This window comes from Ciconia boyciana, chromosome 1 (assembly GCF_034638445.1).
Source record: "Ciconia boyciana chromosome 1, ASM3463844v1, whole genome shotgun sequence".
NCBI lineage: Eukaryota > Metazoa > Chordata > Aves > Ciconiiformes > Ciconiidae > Ciconia > Ciconia boyciana.
In genome coordinates this window covers 43,456,965-43,480,992 of record NC_132934.1, presented here as the reverse complement: position 1 = coordinate 43,480,992, position 24,028 = coordinate 43,456,965, and positions in this window count along the sequence as shown.

Sequence of the window (24,028 nt, the reverse complement as noted above, 5' to 3'; positions counted from 1 at the left end):
AGAGCAAACAAACAAAAACTCACTTCCCCTCTCCCTCAAAAAAGACAGAATGAAAAACAATTGAATGAATAAACCGCTATATCCTAACAAAGGATTAGAGGTGTTGCATTTTTATTTTCAGAAGATAAAATGCTGTGACTTACTGGAAATTTCCTATTCTGAAGTAATTACTAAGCTAGTAATTTTTTTCAATACTTCAGACAGGATTAAAAATAGCTCATGTAAAACATGGCAAATAGAGCTTATTGTACAATGAAAGAGGAGACTTTGAAGAGAATCATCTTTAGATTTAATCATTCAAAGCAGGATTAATAATATGCCATTGGCTGCTGAAACTAACTGAATAACAAATGGTAATTAGCAAGCAATCTTTCAGTATTATTCATCAATAACAACTCAATTTTATGAGGCCCCTGTGTACCTTTTGTCTGATACTGAAAAGCTTCAGTGTCCAAAACAGTTTATAAATTAAAGGTTTGATCAAATTCCAATAAAAGGCTATGCCAATGACTTCAGTAGGAACTGGATTGGATCACCTTTGTGCAGGAAGCACTTGAGCCGGTGTAGGACTGCTATATTAATTGTTACAACTATTGACTGGGAAAGTAATTGGTGCTGAGGGCAATTACCACCTTACAGAGATGAGCTATATGTGAAGAAGTATTGAAAAGTGCAATAGAAACATACCGTTAGATACAAGGTTTGATTGAAGGGAAAAATGCAGTGGTGATTAAAAAAAAAGGCATTTCAAGATATACAATTCATTGTTTAATATTCTTTTTATCAGTTTTGGAATAGCCTGTTTTATAAAGTTCTTTAAATACCTCAATTTTCTAAGAGAGGATGTCCATCAGCATCATCTGAAAATATGTTCTAAGATAAAGTATCTTCTTTATATTTCTCCTCTGCTATTCATAGACTATCTCCAGTAAGAAAAAAATCACTCACACCCTATTGCTTCTTTGTGATGGAGGAAGGAGCTGGCAATAAATATTGTCACAATGAGATCATCTGTCCTTTTAAATACAAATTTACAGCTCACTATCTGTCCAAGTGTAGATATAACTAAAGATAGAACAGGTGCAAATGCAGCAACATTCATGTCTGGAAGAAGAGTTTGCTAAGAGGAAAGCTAAAATGTGTGTAGAGTAAATCTTTACTCAGGAGTCTCATAGTTCATCAAGTGCCGATGTAACACCGCTCTTCAGAGCAGACTGGGATCTCCAGTAGTGTCTGAGATGTTCAGTCATCGCAACGGTGCCATCCTTTGCCCCTCCATGGCGACTGCCAGCAAGACAGCAACTCATCTAACGCAGGCCAGGCAGACAGCAATTGCGGTGGCTTTACTAAAAAATACTGGGTTTGATGGAAAGTTGAGTTCTGTATTGTGTGGCCTCTACCTCAAGTCAAGGTACATGCTGAAGAAATGCTGAAGAAAATCGTGCAAACACGCAAGGCCCTACTGATCTGCATTTGTTAAAGCTTTCCTGCCAGCCTGGATCCATAACTGCCTCCGAGACTCCTCCTCCCGCTCCCTGAAGAAACTCATCAGCTCTGATCCAGACTCTTCCCCCTGACCCTTTCCCCCACCAGCTGCTCTTCTTTCTGGACAAACCTGGGCTGGGTATTTCCTGCTCACTCCCAGAGTCGGGGAACTTTCCTCACTGGAAAATGGAGGAGTTCCAGTTGCCACACACCACTGAATACAATGGCTCAGGTGAATGCTACAGCTTCTGACATAACTCATATCCTACAGACCCTACCACTAAAAGAGTCCCAATATCTCTCCACCATCATACTCTTCTTAAGATAACTGAAGCATCCTTGGTTCAATTCACTTCTCTGAATAGAGGCATCTAACATCCTAGGCTGTCCCAACCCACTTCCAGCTGCCTCTGCATTAAAGTGCAAGTCTTCCAGAGGTCCCACATCACATCTGGCAGCCCCATGCGCATCTCTTGGGTACCTTCTGCCTCTCAGAGGTCACTGGACACCTCTGTTCAGGCAACTGATTTGGGCTGCCTGGCTCTATGCCTTATCCTCTCCCCTTCTACTTCTCATTGCCAGAAAAATATCTCCTGTGGGATTTCTCCTGAACAGGAGTGGGTTCACCCTCTTGAGACCGGCTCTCCACCATTCTCTGAGCATCTCTTACCACTCAGCTGTGCAGCACACTGCGTGAGAGGTGGGGCAGGTGGGAAAAGTTCAACTCCAGTATCAGCAATAATCTGGTTTTACAAAAATGCAGCTCAGAAAGCCAGCTGCAGGTCAGTAAATATTTTCTTCCTAACAGGGCCAGTTTGGGTTTTATTAAGTAAGGGATCCTCTTATGAGGATTGTACCCAGCAGGAGCACAAGTTACATGAAGGAAGCAGATTTATCCCAAAGAGCCTAAATCCTGTAACAGATGGGTTGGCCGTGCTTGTGTTCATGGAACTGCCTACCCTCTCCGAGTCTGCAAGCCTTTTGGCATGCGCTGGTGAACGTCATGTAGCTCGGAGAGGGGAGCCAGTTCCATGAACACAAGCAAGTTTAATACTGGATGGATCACTAATCCTCAAATGTGCTCATGACTTTTCAAGCTGACTCAGTGTCAATATAAAAATACACAAATCTGCCAGACTGAAACCCTCCCACCTCACTCAAGATTCAAGAAGAAAAGATGGGAATGGGATGACATGTAGGCTCTGAAGGACATTACTGGGCTGTGTTACACCCAGGTGGTGTGCATGTAGTGCCAGGTGCAATATTATTGCTCAGAGAATGAAAAATCAAGACTGTTGGGTTTTTCATTGTTTAGCAAGGGCACAGTCAGACTATCAAAGGCAATCAAGTTAACTGCAAACGACTGAGTTACTGTGGTCTGAGAAGCTGACTCATCATCTGAAGGATTTTAACTAACCATCTGCATGCTTCCGACTCATTGCAACTGAGGAATAAAACCTATACATTTAGCTGAGCTTAATATGTTTTGCTTTACTGTGGCACCAAGTTAGGAGTAGTAACACAGGCCAGGTTAAGGCTTCAGCTTTCCATGTGCAGATTGATCATCTGTTCAGCCGTTAATACTTTCAGGCATTCAGCACAGCCTACCAGGAAAAGTTTATAAAATATTTTGGTCCCTAAGCATTTTGTTTTCATTTTGTGCTCTGAAAATCCCTCTTTAAATCAAAGATATCCCCTAAGCCTCAGACTCCTAGCTGGAGCTCCAAGGAAAGCTATTCAATTTGCAGAGAGAGGTTTGAGCTTCTACACTATTTCCCATTGAATATTTTGCTGGCAAGATTTTGACTGCTGTTTGTAAATCCTCACAAGCTTAATTAGTTTGAGTCAAGCCTAGATTTCTTTGGTTCAGTGAGTGTTCTTGAATAAGAAGCAGAATCCTAGTGAACTGTGGAATTATATAGCACAGCTCCCTCTAGAAATAGATTAAAATTCCACAGCCAGAGTAGGGTTACTTGATATGTTTTTCACAAATGGCCAGATTCAGGTTTTTTGTTAAAGTTTTCTTGGTAGAAAACACCTCAGATACATAGAATCAGACTACAAATTTAGATTTTCACATTTCACATTACTAAATGTTCAAAGGTTAGACTCTATTTTTGTTTCCAGAACAGTTATTTTAACTGCATTCTTCCTAAAAATATGTTCAGCATTAAAATCAAAGCCAAGACACCGAGAAATATTTTTTTACAGGTAAAAGAATATTTTCCTCCCAAAACGAACATTCACTCAGGCACAAAGAAAAGACATTATTGGCTCCTCAGACAAAATGTGCAGCCTTAAGCTATTGTGCCTTTTTGTTCCATGTCTGCAGCAAAGCTTAAACTGACCAGTACTAAAACCACACTTTTTATTTTGTTTATGATCAAGCCAAAGTATTTGTCTACATAAATGGATAAAAAATACTTGCCTAATGCAGTTGAAGATGTATTTGGCAGTTCTGGATTGCTTCAATATGATTGATTTTCCTGTTTTATCCTTATCTTCCTCAATAAAATAGTAATGTGGACATATATCAGCATCATTCATGTCTGGCCATTCTCAAGGCTCTAAAGAGTTCTATAATGTTTCCCCTGAAGTCAGCGTATACTTTACCAGATCAGCTGTTAGATGTTTTTATGTGTAGCTTAAGGATTCCTTTGCGCAGCAAATCCCTTGATGCTAGCACCTATTTGATAAACTTGTGTCACTTTGGCAGGTGTCTAATTCTATTACAGAGAGCAAAACCAAAGAATGATCCCCAGACTTTACAGTGCAGGAAAAACATGAAATGGGAACATCAGATTAAGATGCATCTAAGTAACAAATAATAAAATGACATATAATAAAATGAACTATCTATCTTTTGGATTTTTTTTAAATGTATAGCTGTTGGTTGGGGATTTTTCCCTTGTATCAAGGAAAAGCCTAGCTTTTGGAGGTACTCAGGAAAAACAATTACATGGACCACAGGAAACGTATGTTCTGTGGGCAGAAGGGGCTCACAGCCAGAGGGGACCATGCATGGCAGAACATGAGATCACCACTACCTACAAACCAGCAGAGGACAGTCACAGTCCTGTGGCTCCCATTTTGCAAGGGATCTGGTGAACAGTTTGAAATTATTGCCTACCCTGAAAATGCAGGGCATCTAACTGGCAGGCTAGGATTCAGTCTGCACTTGAGCCACTGGCTTCCTTCAGGGGTTTACCAGAAAGAGAGCTAAATGGGAGCATCTAAGCACATGGGAGCCCACTGTTACGGAGCTTAGAGCAGAAGCAGCCCATCTCATCCATGGATGGGTGGAGAGAAGGCCTATGTCTTAGCTGCTGTCCAAGGCCCCTTATGTCTTGCACTATTTTGTGTAAAAAGTATGTAAAACACGTTCCTCAAGTGACACGATGAACGAGCACAAATGTTTCATGGTAATTCATTCTGAGCAATACTTCCCTTAATTCAAACACGTTCAGCTTGCGGATCACAGCCACAGCCAGGAGTTGCAAAGGTCCTATTTTCCTCAGTGGCGACAGGGGAGAAGGCAATTTTGAAACTTCTGTGCTGAAGGCAAAGCTCAGGATGAGGAATAGGTTGAGAGCCACAACGCCGACATCAACAATGGCCACCAGGTAGATCACAAAGGTCTACTTTTTCTTTGCATTTTTGCATTGGTAGTTTTAGGATTTATGGGTTTTGTGCTTTCTTCTGAAAGATGGAAGCTATCTTTAGAGGTGATGATGATAAAAGATTTCCTTGAGCACAGGCTGTCACAAAAAGTTACTCAGGACAAAGACCAAATATCATGGGACTTAATGTAAAATCTGAAGGAAATGTCAAAACTGCATCACTTTTTGGAAGGCCCCTCTTGCCTGAGGGAGCCTGATGGACCAGTTGTTTGTGCTTTTGCTCCCTGCCACTTCTTTTGACAACACCTTCCTCCCAAGGACAGTGTCTTTCTGGACTTAATACATGCTTGAATGGCTTCAGCCGTGTACAGTCTATCCCGAGCTGCGGGTGACTGCTCCAGCATGTCAGGCAGGACCTTGAACCAGCCACAGCTTCTCTTCAGTGGCTTAGCCTCCACAGACTGTTTGGGGCACCCAGCTGGAACAGTGCTTTGGAATCCCTGTCTGTACTGCAGTGTCCGGGTAAAGTCCCTGCTTAATGCTAGAAGGAAGACATTAGTATTCTGTCCTTTATTTTTCAGAGCTGTCACTTCTAGTGTGGTGCCTGCAGAGGCTACTTCTCAGCATAAAATACCAGGAGGCTACACAGTACCCTTGAAATTTCCTCTTAGTGGCAGAAGGACCCTGCTGAGGGAAGGCAGAGATAGCAGGCTGCCAGGACCAGCAGGCTGCCAGCTACACAGCTCTTCAAGATCCTCCAGGAGAAAAGCTTCCTACCTGTGGAAGTCCAATATCTCAGCATAATCTCTTTTGCCAGACGTTAACTCATCAGCCCAGCCAAAACGGTACCAAGATATTTTGGCGTTTGACCTCACCCATACCCTCCTCGGGCTCTTTCCAGCTACTGCTGCAGTCTCTCTGTCCCTCTGTCTGAACAACAGCAGCAACGGCCAGGAACTCGCAGGCAATGACTGCCCTTTTCCCACAAGCATTGGATGGTGCCCTCCCCGTGCTGCCTGTGGCTCTGGACCCAGCTCTCTTCAGATTAAGTGGTTCCTGCTACACAGCACCAATTTCCTCCTGCTGGAACAGGACCTGATGTCTAGAAAGGGGAATATATTGGTATGACCTGTTGTGAAGAAGAGGAAAAAGATGGTCTGGTGGACATGTATGCTGGCACTGTCCCTCCAGAAGATGAGACCCATACGTAGGCAAAGATTTTTTTCTGGACTTTAGAATTTGTTCAGTTAAATGATTATTACAACCTCCCCTGTTTTACTGTCCCTCTCCAATACGCTACCTTTGCCTCACGTTCACTACTTCCCTTTACGTGTCCCGTGGGTGGCTGATGGGATCGCCGGCACATCCAGGGACTTAGAGATGTTACGTGACTCCTGGCAAACAAAACCACATCCAGGGGCTTAGAGATGTTACGTGACTCCTGGCAAACAAAACCAAATATACACGTTTGCTTCCCAGTTGGACAATCAGGATCCTTGCCCACTCCCAGACACCACCTTCCTCTACCATTAACACCTTACATGCAGTTAGTAGCTTTTATAATGCTATAATATTGCAAAGATCTGTATGTGCAAGAGCATACGAAACCCACTATCTTTTGTTGTAACAACTTTCTGTGATTTTTAGGAATGACAAGGAACTGTAAAGCTGTTTGGTTTAGGGCGACTTTTGCAACATGCCTCTAAATGGTCCACTGGAACAAAAATATGAATATTCAGTTTACAAAGATAAAGGCACTTTCAGGACTGTGGGTTATGTTTATTGGAATGGCTATAACTAGGTGGAGATGAGGTGCTTTTAAAAAGCTCAGTAGAAAAATTAAGTTTAGCTGTCTGTGCTTTCCTAAAGCAGTAATCTGATAGACTTTACCCTACTTGTAGACAGTATTTAGACTACCAGCAACTCTTACAAGGTTTACGCATGGCAAAGATCAGAAACCAGCTAAATTATGTTGTTGGGAACTGAGCTAAAACACAAATCTATTTAATGAGCTTGAAGAATGGCCTGTACTTTTTCAGAGAAACCTGCTCTTCTGTCTCCTTGAAGGGTTCTCAAGTGCCTTGGCAGACTGATCCCTACCACTGCTCCAGACTAGGCTGGATAATTTGGAACAAGCACATTTCTCCCCCATTTACACCACTGTGCACCAGAGCAGGGGAAGCCTGGTGGTGGGGCTTCCTGGGCAAAGGGAGCTGTGGGCTGCCCTGGCAACTGCAGCAGCACTGCTGCTTCATCAGTTGTGTGACGTGTGCGGTGACTAAGGTAGCAGCAGGTCAACACTTTTGGGGGGATCTTCCTTGGGGATGGAACTCATTGCCCATCTCCAACTGCCACTCTTCCATATGAAAAAAAGCACAAGGCCTTGTGAACAGGCGTGCTTTGCCTTTTAAGTGCGTAACAGGACTCACTGTCCTCCCTCCTTTAATCTTACTCTTTTCTTCACTTGCTTCTTTCTTATGGGACCCCTTGTTCTCTTCTCCTTTCCTGCTTAATTTTTCTCTGCCTTTAACCTCTTGCCTTGTTAATTGATTTTTCCTTCTTTGTCTCTCTTTCCTTCCCTCCTTGCCTTCTCTTTGACAGAAGGTGACATGCTGCTCATGCTGGGAGCATCTACCAGATGACTGTGGAAACAAGCTCTGGCTTGTAGACTGCTGGAGGAAATGACAGATGCCCCTTCCAAAGTGACTGCCACACAAGTGTCAAAAACCAGAGAGATGAAAATCAAGTCATTTTCTGTCAGAAATGTATCTTCTTACCAGGACCTGAACAGCTAACAGGAGCCTGTATGCAGTACAAGTATGAGGCTTTCTGCTCAGGCTGTTCCTCTGACCTGGCAGCTCTTCTGCAGCAGCCTTCCCGGGTACATTTCCCCTTGACAGACTGAAGGTTTTGCTTCAGGATATCCAAATTTGACCTGCACCACGTTGCACAAATAGGGCATTGCATAAATAAGTACTAATGACTTGCTATTTTCATAAACAGATTTCTGAAATGCTTTACCAAGATCAGCATCCTCCTTCCTGCTCTGCAGAGAGACTGACACACGGCACAGTGCAGTGACCAGCTCTGTGTCACACAACGAAGCAATGACAGAGTCCAAACCTCATGTGTCCCCAGCCAGGGCTCCACCTGCACCCCAGTAATTATTATGATGATATTTGTCTTGTAAATTCTCTTCTACAGAGGCATCCTTCAAATACCGCACGATCTAACTAGACATCAATTAATAGTCTAAATGGTCACCCTTTCACAGAGTCGCGTGACAGCTACGTGGCACTTCTTCTTGAAAGGGCCAAAACAAAAAATGTTGCTTCCAACTGTTACTCTTTTCTTGTTTTAATAACATCAACTCTTTATAAATAAGAAGGGCCAAAGTGAAGACCTTTACTGGATCCATTTGAAATCCATTTGCTGGATCCATCCAGTGAAATCCATTTGCTGGATATGAATTTCCATGCATCCTCCCTCAGTAAGGGCTGTTTTGACACACCTGACTGGAATGATGACTGCATTGGTTTGGTTTCGAATGGCTGCTGTGGGGGTCTGAAGAGCTTAAGACTGATTAGAATTTACGCAGAAGTTTTTGAAGCCACTAAAACTGCCAACACCTTAGAGATGCTTTTGGCTTCAAAGTTTACATGTATTTTTGGTCCAGTAAGTGGTATAATGTTATCTACCTTGCCTATAAATTATTCATATTAATACTGGATGGTTTTAAGTGCTGCATTTAATGTACAACTGAAAGTTGTGGAACAACAAACAGTTAACAGGAAAGCAAGACCAGTTCTGAGAGCCCTTCCCCTTTTAATAAAGTTTTCTATGGTAGCTATTTTATGCCTCGTAACTATAAAGGAGAATGTGACTAAGAGTGAATGAATCTTTTATATACTCCAACACCGGAAAGGACCATTTTGCTCATCGAGTTTGACCTCCTTTGTTTGAAAACAAAACAAAAATAGCAACAAAAACCCCAGGCCATAAAATTTCATCACAATGTTGCTGGATCAAACCCATAACTTTGATATACTAGAGCCAAGATAAAAAATAAATTCTGCCAAGTCTGCATTTTACAATAGCTAAGATGTGGGGAAACATTTTTTGCTTGATAGAAACTGTCTTTAAAAGGTTTGTAATACCAATGCTCTGCCACTTCTTCCTACGCACTCAGCCTTGTCTTTGGCCCACCACGCAGGAAAGGGTGCTGTGTTACAGCACAGCCTTACCATCTTCTGCTACCTCAGGACTCCTCTCTAATAGAAATATCTGAAGATCCTTTCAGGCAGCTCTGTGCTTCTCTGAGCAGTACAAGAAGCTGCATGAAAAGGCCAAATCTCCTTCAGGTTTATAAAAGTTTTGCATATACCGATATCAGCTACATCAGACTAGTGAAGACACATTAGAGATATAGTCTTCTATGGAGAAGAGTTGGGCTTGTATATGGTGGCTGTGTCTCTGAAGAGTTTAGGCAAGTTACATCTCCCAGAGCCAACTGGTCCTTCAGCCCCATGCCCCACAGGAGTCTGCAGCTGACTCAGCTGGGCCAGTTGAAGGGAGAAGGCTCTCTAAGCCAGCTCTTGCTGAAACAAAATCCCAACTCTTTTACTCTAGGAGACAGTTTGAGCACTACTGGTTTTTTCTTTTGCTGCAAAGCCAATTTCGAAGACTTTTCCTCTCCCTGTCCCTCTTTTCTGGACTCCAGAAACGATTTCCTTCACTCTTCTCCAATGTTACACTGAGGCAACTGTTTAGCATGTCATGTTCTAAACCATATCAGTAAAATGATCCAGATGATCAAAAATGGATCCAAATTAAAAACATGCCACAAACGGACATTTTTTAAAGCCTGGTATATCTTATGATCTGGCTTACATGGCACCCACAGAAAAAAGCTGTATCAGCACACATTAAAAGGTGCTGGTGAACTGCAGAACAGAGATGGGAAGGAGGGGGAGGGCTATGGAAAGATCAGCAGCCCCTTGGCAGGCAGAAATAACATCCATGGGATGCCAGCCCTGTCCTTGGGCTCCATGTGGTCTTCTGAAAGAGGCAATCCTGTCCCAGGAAGCTCCTGCTTCTCTTTTCTTCCCACTTTCAGATATTTGTTCTCTCTCTACAGTGCCAAGCACTCATGGAGCTGCGCTGGGAGCTTGGCCAGGCAACTGCTCCGGGCCAGAAGTAATCCTTTTGTACCCAGGGGCAGGAACTCCTAAACCAGCATGTCTACTAAAGAAAGTATGAAATGACTATAACCTGGATTTGAGAATGTGTGTTTTGTTAAGCCAAATAATTCCAGAGATTTAGAGAGCAGTCAGGCAAACAGCTCAGCTGGCAGTGACCTCCAGAAAGGCAAGGAGAGACTGGAATGAGCAGTAAGGACAATTACTACACCTCGAGCACAGTCACACCAAACATTTAATAAATAATCTAACTTCCTTTCCACCTCCATTTTCTTTTCCTGTCACTTCTTTGTCAATCTGACAAGAAACAGCAAGCATATTTAAAGACTAAAATCCAGGCAGAATCAAGTTAGTCATATCCTTTTACTTAATTATGCTACTGACATCCAGTTGATCAAAATCAGATGTCTGAGTCTGGGCCCAAGACTAGTTATATCGAACAACATATTGAACAGAGAAGTCCAGTTGCTCATAAAAGGCAGTTTCCTGCAAGATGCAATTACACAACACACTCCTTTCTGAGAAAGTCTCTTTAAATACTCTGCAGAAACTCATATTGTACTTCCATAAGAAAAGGGAATGTCTTTACTTAAAAGAGGTGTGTCAAAATTAATGGTCTCAGTAATAACACATAGGGTGAATAGACATGAATGACATGAAAAGTTCTCAAACACTTGTCCTGTGCAATGTATCAAATCCCTTGAGTCTTTCAGAGTCTCACAGAACAAAAGCCAAGAGTGTCTACTCTGAAATGACAGAGGATCTCATCCACTTACCGAAAGGTAAATATTTCCATTATTAAAAATCTGAAAAGCTGTGTCGTGGGCATGTTACAAGTAAAGTACAGAACATTGGAAGCCCCAAGGAATTCTTGGAGCAGGAAATGTCTGGAAAAATCAGCAGGAGAACAAGACCCCATGCTGCAGTAAGGGACAAAAAACCCAACCTCATCTCTCAACTCAAATCTGGTGACAGTATAAATCCGAGTGCATGAGCAAGATATACCAGCCAGATATAAGTGAGCACTTAAGTCCTCATAGTTCTTGTCCACAGCATGCTGAATTTATCCTCTGCCTACATGACATACGTAGTACAAGTCATGGATCTTTCTGTAGGAATAGAATAGTCACAAGCTGTTTCAGGAGTCTTAAAAGGACTTAAATACAGTAGCTGAAGCGTGTCCTTCTGTCCTTCCCTCTGATTTAATAGGGCCTTTCGCACTTCAGTTTGAGTTACCTTGTTCAGTGAACAGATGGAATATCAATGTACTTTCATTGAAATTACTTGGCAAACAGAAGGCTGCCCATTGCATTTTTTTTACCACATCCTATACATCAACAGCTGTTTTCACCTCTGAACTATTTACATGCTTTTTCATTTCAGATGCCAATGTCACACCTATAAAAATGGCCAGGAAGGACAAATGAGTAGTGACAGGTATACACTTAGACCTTTTATTCTGTTAAATTCGTTCCAGCAACAGTTGATTTCCAGAATTGATACTGACTGACAGCCAGTCATTCTAAATATCAGCATCCTCATGAATCAAATCTTACTCCGTATCACACTACATCTGCACAGACAGCATAAGAAAAACAAAACCCTGAGAGCTTCAATTAGGCACATCTATGATTGATGTGGGTAAGTTCACTGTATGCGCACATGTACTTGCTGAATAATTTGTCCTTAGCATGCTTTCCAATTTCCAGGGGAATGCAGAAGTTTTAACCAATCCATCTACATGTTTGCAAGACTGATAATACAATCCTCTTTACAAGAAAAGAGGTGTTTCCCCATCCTCAGCTAGACAAGTTATCAACAAGTTTCGAGCAAAGCAAGGACATTTCATGCCTGTAAACACTTCATGCTAATCTCTAGTGATGATAACAAGATTCTGACCTTGAATCAGCGTCACCAGTCACCAGCCAGTGGCAGCAGACCCATTCGTTCTGTGATTTGCACAAAAAGCCATGGTTTTGTATGAGTTGAATGCTTGGGAATACCTGCTGTTCTTGGACTAAGTGCAACCTGGATGCCTCACTGGAGGTGGCAGTGGGATGCAACTTCCTCTTCCAAATCACTCAGCATTTCCCTTCAGTGCCCTAGGAACCTAAATTTGCTAGATACCTTTCTGTTTGACTCCTCCAAAGCACGTAGGAGTGCCCAGTACAAAATAATTGGGAATGCTCAGCATCTAAGCCTGAACCTCAGCTGGATCTCAATTTCAGGTTGAATTTGGGCATTGCCAGGCTGCGTGTGGAATTCCTAAAGCCAAGGTCTGGCTGCAGAAAGGGCAGAATTAGGTATTCAGCACACGATGTGCTGAGCCTGGGACAAGCCTAACCCAGCTGACCGCAGGATGATCTGAAATCCTGCCTTTCCTCTGGGCCTGCAACCAGTGCTTCAAGCATCCTCCCGTGGCCCTAACCTGGTTAGAAATGAAGACTGAAAACACCTCCTGGATTTTGGATACCATGCTGTTCTAGTGGCTGTTAATCATCTTTTCCTGAAAGCCAAGGAGGTCAGGTCTCAGGGGCAGGTTTATCTAATTGTTATTCCAAGATAACCCAGTCTCCCAGGCAGGAGTGTGAGCCTCTAACTGTGGGCTCCAGAGTCCATTCAGGTGAGTTTCCCAAGCTTTAGATATCCAGGTCCTTTTCTGGGTCTAGTAATTATTTTTTTTTGTTAATGCAGCAACGAAAGGACCATCAAGCCTAATCTTGAATAAAGCCTACTGTAAGCAAGGCCAGAATATATCTGCTAACACTTTTTCATTACTACTTTCTTACATATTTGTTGAGCGAGAACAGGTGGTTCCTTAACAACCCTCCTGAGCATCTTTAAGTTTCTCATTTGTACCGAACATTTAAAAAAGAAAAAAATAAAGTATTAACTGAAAAAACAGCAAAAGCAGTCACTGACTTTTCTGGAAATTATTCTGATTCCTTAGTGAGCGAGAAGGGTTAAGTAAAAACGCTAGATTATTAACAATTTTCACCAAGCAATGAAAGTAAACCCTGAGCTTATATTTAGCCATCCTTGGTATTCAGCCAAAAAAAGTAGCAGTAGCTTCCATTTAAGGTTTGGTGCCAATTCGCTAGGTTAGATCCTTGCATTCCCTCTTGATAGTGTAGGCAGTACCAGTAAAATCAGTTCTTGTTATTCCATCTAAAAAGACAGTCACTGCACTGAGCCTAATTACTTGCATTCCCAGCTACTCAGGACATGTCAGGAGGACACTGGATATGTTGAATAAGCAGTTCATTCAATGCCTGCACTGAAAATGAGTGGCTTTTTAAAGGCGTGTGATTGACTACCTGGTTTTTGCAGCTCTCCAGCCATTCAAGAGGAAAACAGTGCTGTTATCTATTTTAAGCACTGTGTCATTTCAGACAATTGCAAACTATGTTAGCAAGCTCCAGTGCAGGCATATTCAGAGGTTTCACACGATTACTAGAGGCCACAGAGCTTTGATAATTATTTTCACTTTTCACCTGCTCAACCAGAGTAGCTGAAAGAGATTAATTTCACGCTATAACTGAATTCCCAAAGGAACAGAAGCCTCTGATTGCACACACTGCAGCTCAAACACAGCAGCTCGTTCATACACTCTAGAGGGCTTTGGGGAATAAGAACAGCACTGCCACATAAATATGCGATTTACACCTGCAAATCAACTGGTAGCATTAACACACTTGGAGATAAATCCTATAGTGGGATACCACAGCAGACCTTTAATTTGTTCGTTTTTACTGTTTTAACAGACAGCTTAATGTGAAGAAAAACTTCATACTCACTCAGGCAGCATATTTCAAAGCGAAGTACTTTCCACGCTGTGTAATTACATCGTGGAACTTGTCGCTCCAGAACACTGAGGTGGCCAAAAGTGCAAGTGAGTTCAAAAGGGACTTTGTGCAGGCTAAGTTCAGAGGCGGCTGCTCAACATGAGGGTCTAGATGCAATTGCCTTCTCAAGAAGTTCCCTAAAGTGCTGGACCTGGGACGAATGATCAGGGAAAGGATAATTTTCAGTAGATTCTGATTTTATGCACTTTCCTTAAGTGTTTGCTACTGCCTGTTGTGGGACACAGGACACTACGCAGGGCAGACTTCTGGCTTAATCTAACATGGCCATTCCCCCATACTCACCAGCACTAACTATAATTACTGGGTGACACGGATGTTGCACAGTTGTGCTCAAGGTAACCTCCCTGCATCTGGTATCCTTCCTGCAACCAACTGAATGTCTGCACATGGGAGTCTTTAATAAAACGGATATCAAGTGTGTTTACGCAAGTTAATTGCAGCCAATAGGTTTGACCAAACCCAATCTAAGTGACTTTCTTCTCTGTCCTTCCTCCAATTTCTTGCTATCATCTCCCCCACAGGGCATATGCCAGAGTTATATTTCAAGGTCATCTTATCTCTGCTTCCAAGAGTTGTACTGTTTGTATTTTTCTAAAAGAATATAAGTGAGTTTGAGAATCTTTCTAGCACTGCTCAAAATACACTCCAAAGGCTCTAGCAGAAAGTCTTATTCCCCATTTGTTTCGTATGAACTGTATCAGGCTTAAGCACCTGGTCGTTAAGTTAAAAACATTTAAAAAATAATTCACTTGGAAATTTGACTGGTTGATGAGAAAGGATATTTTCCCCTGACTTTCCCTATAGCGTACTGAAGCAAGAAATGCAAAAAGGGAAACACAAAAAGCAACTGTCTAGAGGGTAGGCAGCTTTTCTGGGCTTGTAAACTAGATTCATATCCAGTCACTTGCACTGCGACTGACGAGCTATTGTAGTAAGTCAGGTCTTAAAATGCACCAAATTCCTAGCAGTTCCCCAGTTGATTTGCGAGGCTTGTAGGGTACATCTTGAGCATCAGACAAATGGTACGCAGTTTTTATTTAAAAGAGACTTGCAGCTCCATTCTGCATTGGCATTTTAAACCCCATTAGGCTAAGGTTCTAGTATTATTTTTAAGGCATTGGTCGACCCCTGCCAAATCATCCACATTCATACATCAGAGAAAGAGGAAAATATTACTCTTGGCTTACAAACTTCAGAGAAATGGAAATGTATTTAGAGAAATCTTTAAGACACGTTTTGTAATATAATATATCCCGCAAAACTTATAGGATAACAATGTTATCCTGTTCTCTAGCCCTGACAGGATCATTACACATAGCTATTTCAGTTTATTCCACTTCCAAGCACCTCCTTTCATATCAGGGAGGAAATTTCATTAAATCACAGCCTTCATGTGCCAACCGTAAGTATCAGCTGGCTTCTATTTTCCTTGAAGTGCATTGTAAGTATAATACTAAATCCTCACAAATACCAAGAGATTCAGGGTCTGCTCCTGGAAGGTGCTAAATGTCTTCATTCCTTTGCAGGTCAAATAAGCCCCTACCGTCTATCAAATGCAATGCTGAAGTGTTGCTTTCTTTTAGTGTCATTATTTTTAAAAATGAAGTCGTATGGGGCTTCAGATATATAGTCAGCTTTGCTCTGTTACTTATTGGCAATTTATCTGGATTACAGACTAACATCGCCACAGGTGGAGACACATCATATGGCTCCATGCAGAACCAGCTTAGTGCTCGTTTATTACCCCAGGGAAAGCACTGCACGAGTGCACCTGTATTGCTCCACGCTACAGTCTGGAAGCAATGCTTTTGGGTGGAAGCAGTCCAGCTAGTAAACACTACTGCTCTGCCAGATTGCAATTAGTCCCCTGGAGAACCATGGAGCTGCCTTTGCTCAGAACTCCAAGAACTAAAATATTGAAAAGCAGCACTGCATAAAAGACGACAGATCTAGGGCAGCTCCAAGCAAACTGGCTAGTGGCCTTGGGGCAAAAAGGAAGAGTTGGGGCAAGGAAGAAAGAAAAGTGACATAAGCAACAGTAGCTCTGACTACTACGCCACCCATGATGGAAGGAAGGAGGCTGCAAACATGACCATAGGGACAAGCTCTTCTGCACTCCAAAAGGGTTTATTAGCTTGGGTGCAGTATCAGATGGCACTAGCTTGGGTTCAACATCCGAGCAACGCGTTCTGAAACAAAAGCCTCCAGATAATGAGACACGTAGTCACCAGAGTGTCTGTGCAATGTACACGTTTGACTTCAAGACTTCACCCCAAAGTTCAGTTGCTCCAAAGACTGCTGCACAAGGCCCTGTCACGCAGGATAGACACTTTCAGAAACCTAGGCTTAGGGGCTCAGCCTTGTCCTTATTATGTCCTGGTGTCTGGGTGAAAAGGGCTTCCCACTAAGCACGTGGGCTTTAGGTTTTGGTGTGGCACCTACCTCTGCAAATGCTGACTTTGACTAGCACTGGGCTTCAGATTCCACTCTGAGGGTCAAGGACCTATAAGTTGGCATTGACATCCCCTGCATGCCTAAATCATTTTTTAGCTCTGGCTCCCACTACCTAAAGCAAACGCACGGTGCTGTACGGGCCATGCAAATATGTTTGTATCAGTTTGGAGCTAGCTATTGACAGTAGCTACAGCTGATGGTGATGGGGTAGGTAGCTCAGTTGCAGCCCTGGCTCTAGTCTAGTATCTTCCCAGGTGGCAGGAACTGCTCAGGTGAAAAACCCAGGTCTCCTTCTTCCCCCGAAAAGCTGATTTCTGGGGTTTGGTGGTCACTATGCAGAGGCTTTTTTGGCAACAACTTTCTACACTTAGGGGCTAAAGTCTGCCTAAGGTGCTCTTTAACTTCAAGTTTGTATCTGATCAATTCCTTATCAATATCTAAGAGCTTCTTAGTCCTGCTGGCAGTAGAGATTTTCCCCATTTTTGCTTATTAAAAAGTGATTTTCTTTATGTGTTTTGGTAGCCCTGCCTTTAGGTAGCCCTGGCACCAGACAGGCCAGTTTTGTTTAAGCATAGCGCATACATAGTATGAGGGACCAGTGGGAACTGCTCTCCTTTCTGTACTAGGTTGATGGGCAGTGAGTCCAGTGACAGTTTCGCTGATGCATGGTAACTTGCCAAAGCAGCGAGCTTTGAAGACATACTGTAAATGGACAGCTGTGCCTGCCTGTCTTCTCAGTGGGTGCAAACCTTAAACAAAGACAAAAATTAAGAGAAGAGTTGTCATATAGGAGATATGGACTGCTTGATGAGAAGAGCCCTTTGCAGATGAAAAACATCTGTACACACGTTATTCACTCAGGAAGAGGGAATGCAGGTCCCTTTGAATAGCTATGGGGCTACATAGCAGTGACTTCAAAAGATCTAGAGCCCATAGCAGACAACCATTTATTACTGAGCTCTCATTGCAGTGCAGGTGTAAGGAGGACTAGTATCTCTATATCAGATGCAAGGAGCAGAGCAGCCTGGAAACTTCTGCAATGCATTTTTTCATCCTGACTGAAATGCTGAATTTATCAAAACCAAGAGCTTCACAGAAGGATGGCCAGTTGAAGAAATCAAAATGTGTACTTTGATTGATACATAAATTTTGACAGATAATTTGCTTTGAGGCAAATCAAGAACCCCAAAATAGAATACAATTATAAATCTCCACATGAAGTTTCAAATTTATTTCTCCTGAAGGAGAATCTTTCTGCATGCAGTTTTCTAAGGGAGTGCAGATCAGCAGTGGGCAATGATTTTGCACCTGCATAAAGCATTAGTGAGACTGGTACAGTAACAAAATATAAAGCTGGGGTATCTGTATTTTACAAACACATGCAAGAAAATTGGAGAAGCTGTTAAAAAAACCAGAAGTCATTTGAGAGCATCAGAAAATGGCTTTTAGTGAGAAATGAAGGTTCTTATTCTGAGTCTGTTAAAATGAGCAAGAGGTGACTTGCTTATGGTTCCAATACTGCCATGGGAAAAAGCAATACTTGAAAGACCCTGCAGTTCAGGGTAGAAAAGCTTAACTGGAACCAATGGCTTGAAACTGAAGCCAGACAAAATCCAATTAGAAATAAGGAAAAAAAATTAATAGGGACAACAGGATAATATTTAAACAAATAGGAGTGGAAATGATGGATTCACAGTCTCCTGTTGTCTTCAGATCAATACCATGTGCTTCTCTGGAACACAAGCTTTAGCCAAGCAGAAGTCCTTAGGATCAAAATGAGGGTAATGAATGCAATTTAATGGCCTGGAACACACGGGAGGTCAGACCGGATGATCTAATGGTCCCTCTGGCTTTATAATCTAGGGACAATCATATAAGATCGAAGTGTACAGGGCAGAGTAATGAAATGAGTCAGGAGTGTGTATGGCAGTCTTTGCCAGGACTACTGCGCTACAAAATTAAGAAGTATGGGTCTTCCTTTTTTCTTTTGTGCCTGTCCATCTGTTGATTTTGTCCTCCATCAGAGGATATTTTGTGGATAGATTGCATCACTGACTGTAAACGTTCTTACAGAATTCTCTGGGTAGCACATCACTAGGGTGATACTGGGACTTCTGTTATAACATTTATGATCATAATTCCCAGGTAAGACCCTGCTTTTCAAATTCACATTTTCCATGTTTGGTCTCAAGAGAAATTTTTAAATGATTGAGGGAGGCTGGTTGTCCTGTTTTTAGACAGAAATCAGGAGGAAAACCATTCACCTGTAAGAAGATACTTGGCATTCTATTTCACTGCCAATTCAAAAAGCCAAACTTTCAGGTGGCAGGTCCATGGAGGAAACTAGTGCTGCTGAACCATTCTGCACAATGAAGTAGCAGCAAATGATCACTAGAGAGCAGTTTTGAATATTTACAGCACGGAGTGCATCCTTCTTTGAGTTAAACTACTGACAGTTTTGTGGAACAACAAATCTTTTTCTGTGAACTTCAGGCAGAAATGGTTGTGTATCAGTATTTTCTTGATATTCCACAGAAGAAACAAAGAACTCTAGAATGTAACTTGAATCAATGGAGACTGCAGCTGCGTGGGAGGTGTGTGGTCTCACGTCTGAATAGCATCCTACGCTGTGAGGTCCTGATTCATCTTAGGATGAGTCTAAACAAGCTAACCAGAGGTACTTACGCACTTTTCACTAAAGGTAACCTGGCAAGACAGAGAGAGCGTTTGCACGCTGTGTCTCTATGATACAGAAACCAGCTGAAAGATATTCATAGCCCCTTCTTTTAGATCGAGGGCTGTCCAGGGTAAAGATACTGCATGGTGTACAGGAAGACAAGGCTTCAACCAACTGTCATGGTGGCCTTCTGGTGTCACTATGTAATATTTTAGCAATTGTTTTAATAATTTAAAAACTGTTTTGCAATAAACACATTGATTCTTTGTTCACTTCTTTTTACTGAGAAGTCATTTACCTGAAGCCCTAGTAGAGAAGGTTTATGGTACGGGACAGTAAGCAAACTATATCCCACTCAGAGAAGAGTAATGAAATTATAACCTTACACAGAGCCAATCATTAATTTCAGTATGCAAAGAGCAATTTAATTGCAGTATGCAACAATCACTGGGGGTGTAATGCTACCTTTGTGAAGGATTCAGCTTTTTGTAAAAGCAGCAGCTGGAAGTGATTTTCAGGTGCAAGGCTGATTAAAGAGACATGTGATTTAGTGAGCTACCTGCTTCCTGATGTGACCTTTGGCAGGTTACTTGAGATCAGACCCGTAAAAGGACTGAGGCACGGCCATGCCAGCTGCTCAGCTCCCAGAAGGGATCTCTCAAAGCAGCTGGAGCGCCGACCTACGCTATCCACCAGGCAAACAGTCGGCTGCCTCCTGTGAATCTCCAGCCCTGAGCAGGGCTGCACCTGCATTAGGCAATGGGAAATACCGAAGATCTGAAGCTCTTCTACCAGCTTGTAGCCTCAGGTTAAACACCATCAGCTCCTTCCTTGATTTGGATCCAGGGAAATCACCTACTCTTTTACAGATAAGACAGAGCCAAGGGACAAAGCAATGATACTGATAGAGCGGTTAAGCAGAGCACTCAGAAAACGGGATTCAATGCCTTCCTCTACCGGAATGATTTCAAACGTGCATATCTTACCTGTCATTTACCCGAGCCATCCAGCTGTGGTCTACTTGTGGCCCCTCTCTGTCCTTCCTGTCAGAGCTGGGGCTCTGTATCACAGTGAATGCAAACTTCAAAAGCACGTAACCCCACAGCATGGTGAGAGAAGGGCCTTGCTGGGTCCGGGTCCCACTCCCAGCCCTGCTTCTGTATTTTAGCCACGGCTACTGATGCCACGTGTCCATAGGATCACTTCTAAAGCAACCTCTTGTGAATGTCAGATGGCTACCGCCCATGCCGATGCAGAACATGTCTAGCCCAAGGCAGCCTGAGATCACTGAAGGGCGGGAACTTCCAAGCTGCCCCAGGGAGGAGATGACACCTAAGCCAGCCACAGCTTGGGAAACAATTGGCAACAGACACCAGGCACACCACTACCTTCACCAGTGAGAGCGCTGGTGTCCACAAATTCCCTGATGGCTCAGCAACTGGGTGACTCAGTCTGGCTTTTAATGGAAATAAAACCTCATAATCTGATCTGTGTGAGGATCTGTCTCTTCCTCACTCATCGCTTTTGAGATGAACTTTCAAATATCAGCCAAAACAGACAGAGAAATGTAATTTTCCAGCAAAACTGAGCTCATAGGAAAAGGCAGCTGGGAAGAGGAGAGAGGAACTACTAGGTCTTTGATCCGTCATATTTTTTGCATTACAGGAAGTCATACAGGCTTAAAGGTACTGATGTCTTCAGCCTATTCTGTGATAGAGACTACTGTTGGATACATCGGTATGATTTGTTTGTATCCATCTCCTCTGCCAAAGGTATTGGCTTTCTATCACAAAGAACTGGCACCTTCACCTCTACCTTGCATGAAATATTGTATTTTCAAGACTGGAAAGACATGGAAATAAATTAATGGGAATTTTTAATTCTTCATAATATTCATGTTAAATAGAAAAATATATATATTAGTCTATGTATCATTCATACAAAATTGTAAATAATCAGACAGGTGGTTTTGGTCCTGTAACAAAGTCATATAACAAAAACATTCACAAACAGGCACTTGTACTTAAATTTAGTAGTCTATTTGTTAACTCTTTCCTGCCAGTTATAGTAGATACCTGTGCATATAGATACAAAATCATCTTGGAGCATATTATGATATATGTGTGTATGGCTGTAATAATTAATCTTATCTGATAATTGGCAAGCTTCTTTCAGCTGCTACAGCCAGGAAAGGAATTGTAGTGTCATAGTTTTGTTCTGATTAACTCACAACACGTTAAGCAGTTAAGGTTTGCATTTCATTATCAGAGGAGATTTGGATCTTTATTTCACCGAACAAAGAATTAGCTTTATTAAATGCATTACAATACTATGTATTGATCTTAAGCGAAAGATTAGTATTGATTAACAAATATAGTGTATTTTATGTTATATATGTTCCTCACATTGTGTAACGGCTTAAGATTAACATGTTAATTCTGAACATTCTAATTTCCTTATTACAGAAGAGTAATTACCGTATCCAAGTCACTGCCAATGCCTCCCATGAAAGGGGCTTCTCCAGTCTAAATATACATCATTTCCCCAGACCAACACAGTACCCAGTGCCCCTTCATACCCACTGCTGCTTCCACAGCTGCCCACCTGGTGCTACATCTCACTTCTCCCACCTTAGCCTACATACGCAACTCATAGCACGTATTGTACCCAGTGCCAAAGTGGGCTCTAGCACCCCCTTTAAACACAGGAGTGCCCCCTCTCTCCCTCTGACTCTCGTCCACATGCTGGGCTCCACAACCCCTTCTGGGGCTGAATTTCACCTAGCAAACAGGCTGGGCTTCCAGCCTGTCAGAGACCTGACTCACTTGTCTCATCTTCAACAGACCATGGGTTTTCCAGAACAGAGCTATTGCATAATTTCAGCTAGCTTCCTTGAAGTAGTCAGCAGTTTAGCTGCCAAGGATACTGTGCATGTAAAACGTCAGCAAAATTAAATGAAGGTGTCAAACTTGATTCAAATTAGTTCTCCCTTGGTGACTAGTAGAGAGCTCTAAAGTGACGCAATTTATATTCAGAGGCATCCTTAACCTAAAGTAAGAAAAGTCACAAGCCCTGAGCATCGATTAAAGGCCCCAGGTCCATTCCAGCAGCAAAATGATGGTATTAGAAGTCAGTAACATCTCAACTAGATGTGGCGCATTGCCTACATATAGCCTGCAGTTGATGTGGACAGGTATCTGGACTTAGGCCTCCCGGGTCTCATGCCAACCTACAGATATGCTGCTCAATTGCCTATAAATGACCAGATTTCTAAGACCAGAAGAAATCGTTATAATGACCAAATAACCTTCTACACACAAATGAATGTATTTCAGCAAGTGACTCAAATATTAAGGTCCTGACCACCATTAAGCTCTTAACCAGAAAGTCTGTACGAGAGCTGCAAAGGCAGTTAGTCCTATTAAACTTTCACAGCATGTAATAGCTTATCATAGATGTTATTAATTGGCAATGGATACACAATTGCCTGTGATTGATAGATCTAAGAAGAAGGTCTAAGAACGTATTTTTACAAGTAATTTTTAAGTAGATGACTAAAGGGGCCAGATGGCAATTTCATATCACTGGGGGTGCAGCACACAAGCAGGTTCTCAGCTGCCAAACTCTCTTCTCAACGTCTTTACCTCTGCCTAAAGTTCATGCCTGAGCATGTCAGTCTGCGACGCGAGATTCTTATTTAGATTTTCCATGACTCTGCATCTCTTATGATTCTCATGAGTCTGTTTTCAGAGTTCCTGTGAGTGAGAGCAGTAGTAACAGTTTACTCATTAGAAATGTCTCTTTCCATATATAACTGCTATGGATCCAAATACATACTGAGAGACATACTTTGCAATTATGGAATTAATCTTCCTCTAGACAATAGAAAGACCAAGGCTTAAAAGCGTAAAGGGCTTTTTTTTTTTTTTTAAATTAAAAAGAGGTTCTCTGGGAGTTTATATTGCATTCTCTTCAACAAACTGTGGTGTACTGGCACTTGCTGAAAATAAAAAACTAGAGTAGGTTAATAGCGAATAAATTAAAGTTAATGCAAGAGACTTAATATCTACCTGTTATCTACACCCCTATTGAAAAAAACTGAGTTTTTCTGTTCCTCAAAAATTAACAAATTAGTATTTTTATAAATTATCAGAACTGTGTTTATTATCAAATTATCAAAACTACTGGAGTTTTCTTCTGTGACAACTCATTACTAACTTATGAGCGATTCGAGAAGGAAATCCTCCTGCAACATAACAAGACAGGAATAACGCAGCAGCATGTCTGTCACTAGCGTAACAAAAAAAATTACCTTAAATACAAACTCAATTTAAAACGCAAAGATTAATTATACTGCACAGAGGAAATTTCTCCAGAACCGGTCTCAAGCTTAGAGCAATCACTTTCAAGTCTGAAGTAGCTCTGCATAGCAGAAAGCTACTATTTTGACAATTTTCCTATCATTTTTTCGCAACATTATGTCTCCCCAGTCAAAATAGGGCCAACTGAAAACTCATCACTGCACAGCTCCAGAGGCTGCCTGGATTTGATGTTAACTTCGGACAAGGTTCTTTCCCCGTCCTTCCCTTATCTCAGTACATGGAAAACCATGGAGCAGGCTGACTCGGGGCTCGTGAAAAGTTTCTTGTGTCCAGACTTGCTCCCCAAAGCGCCTGCTCGCTTCATCATCCCGGCAGCAGATCCGTTTCAGGGGATGGCCGTGAAGAC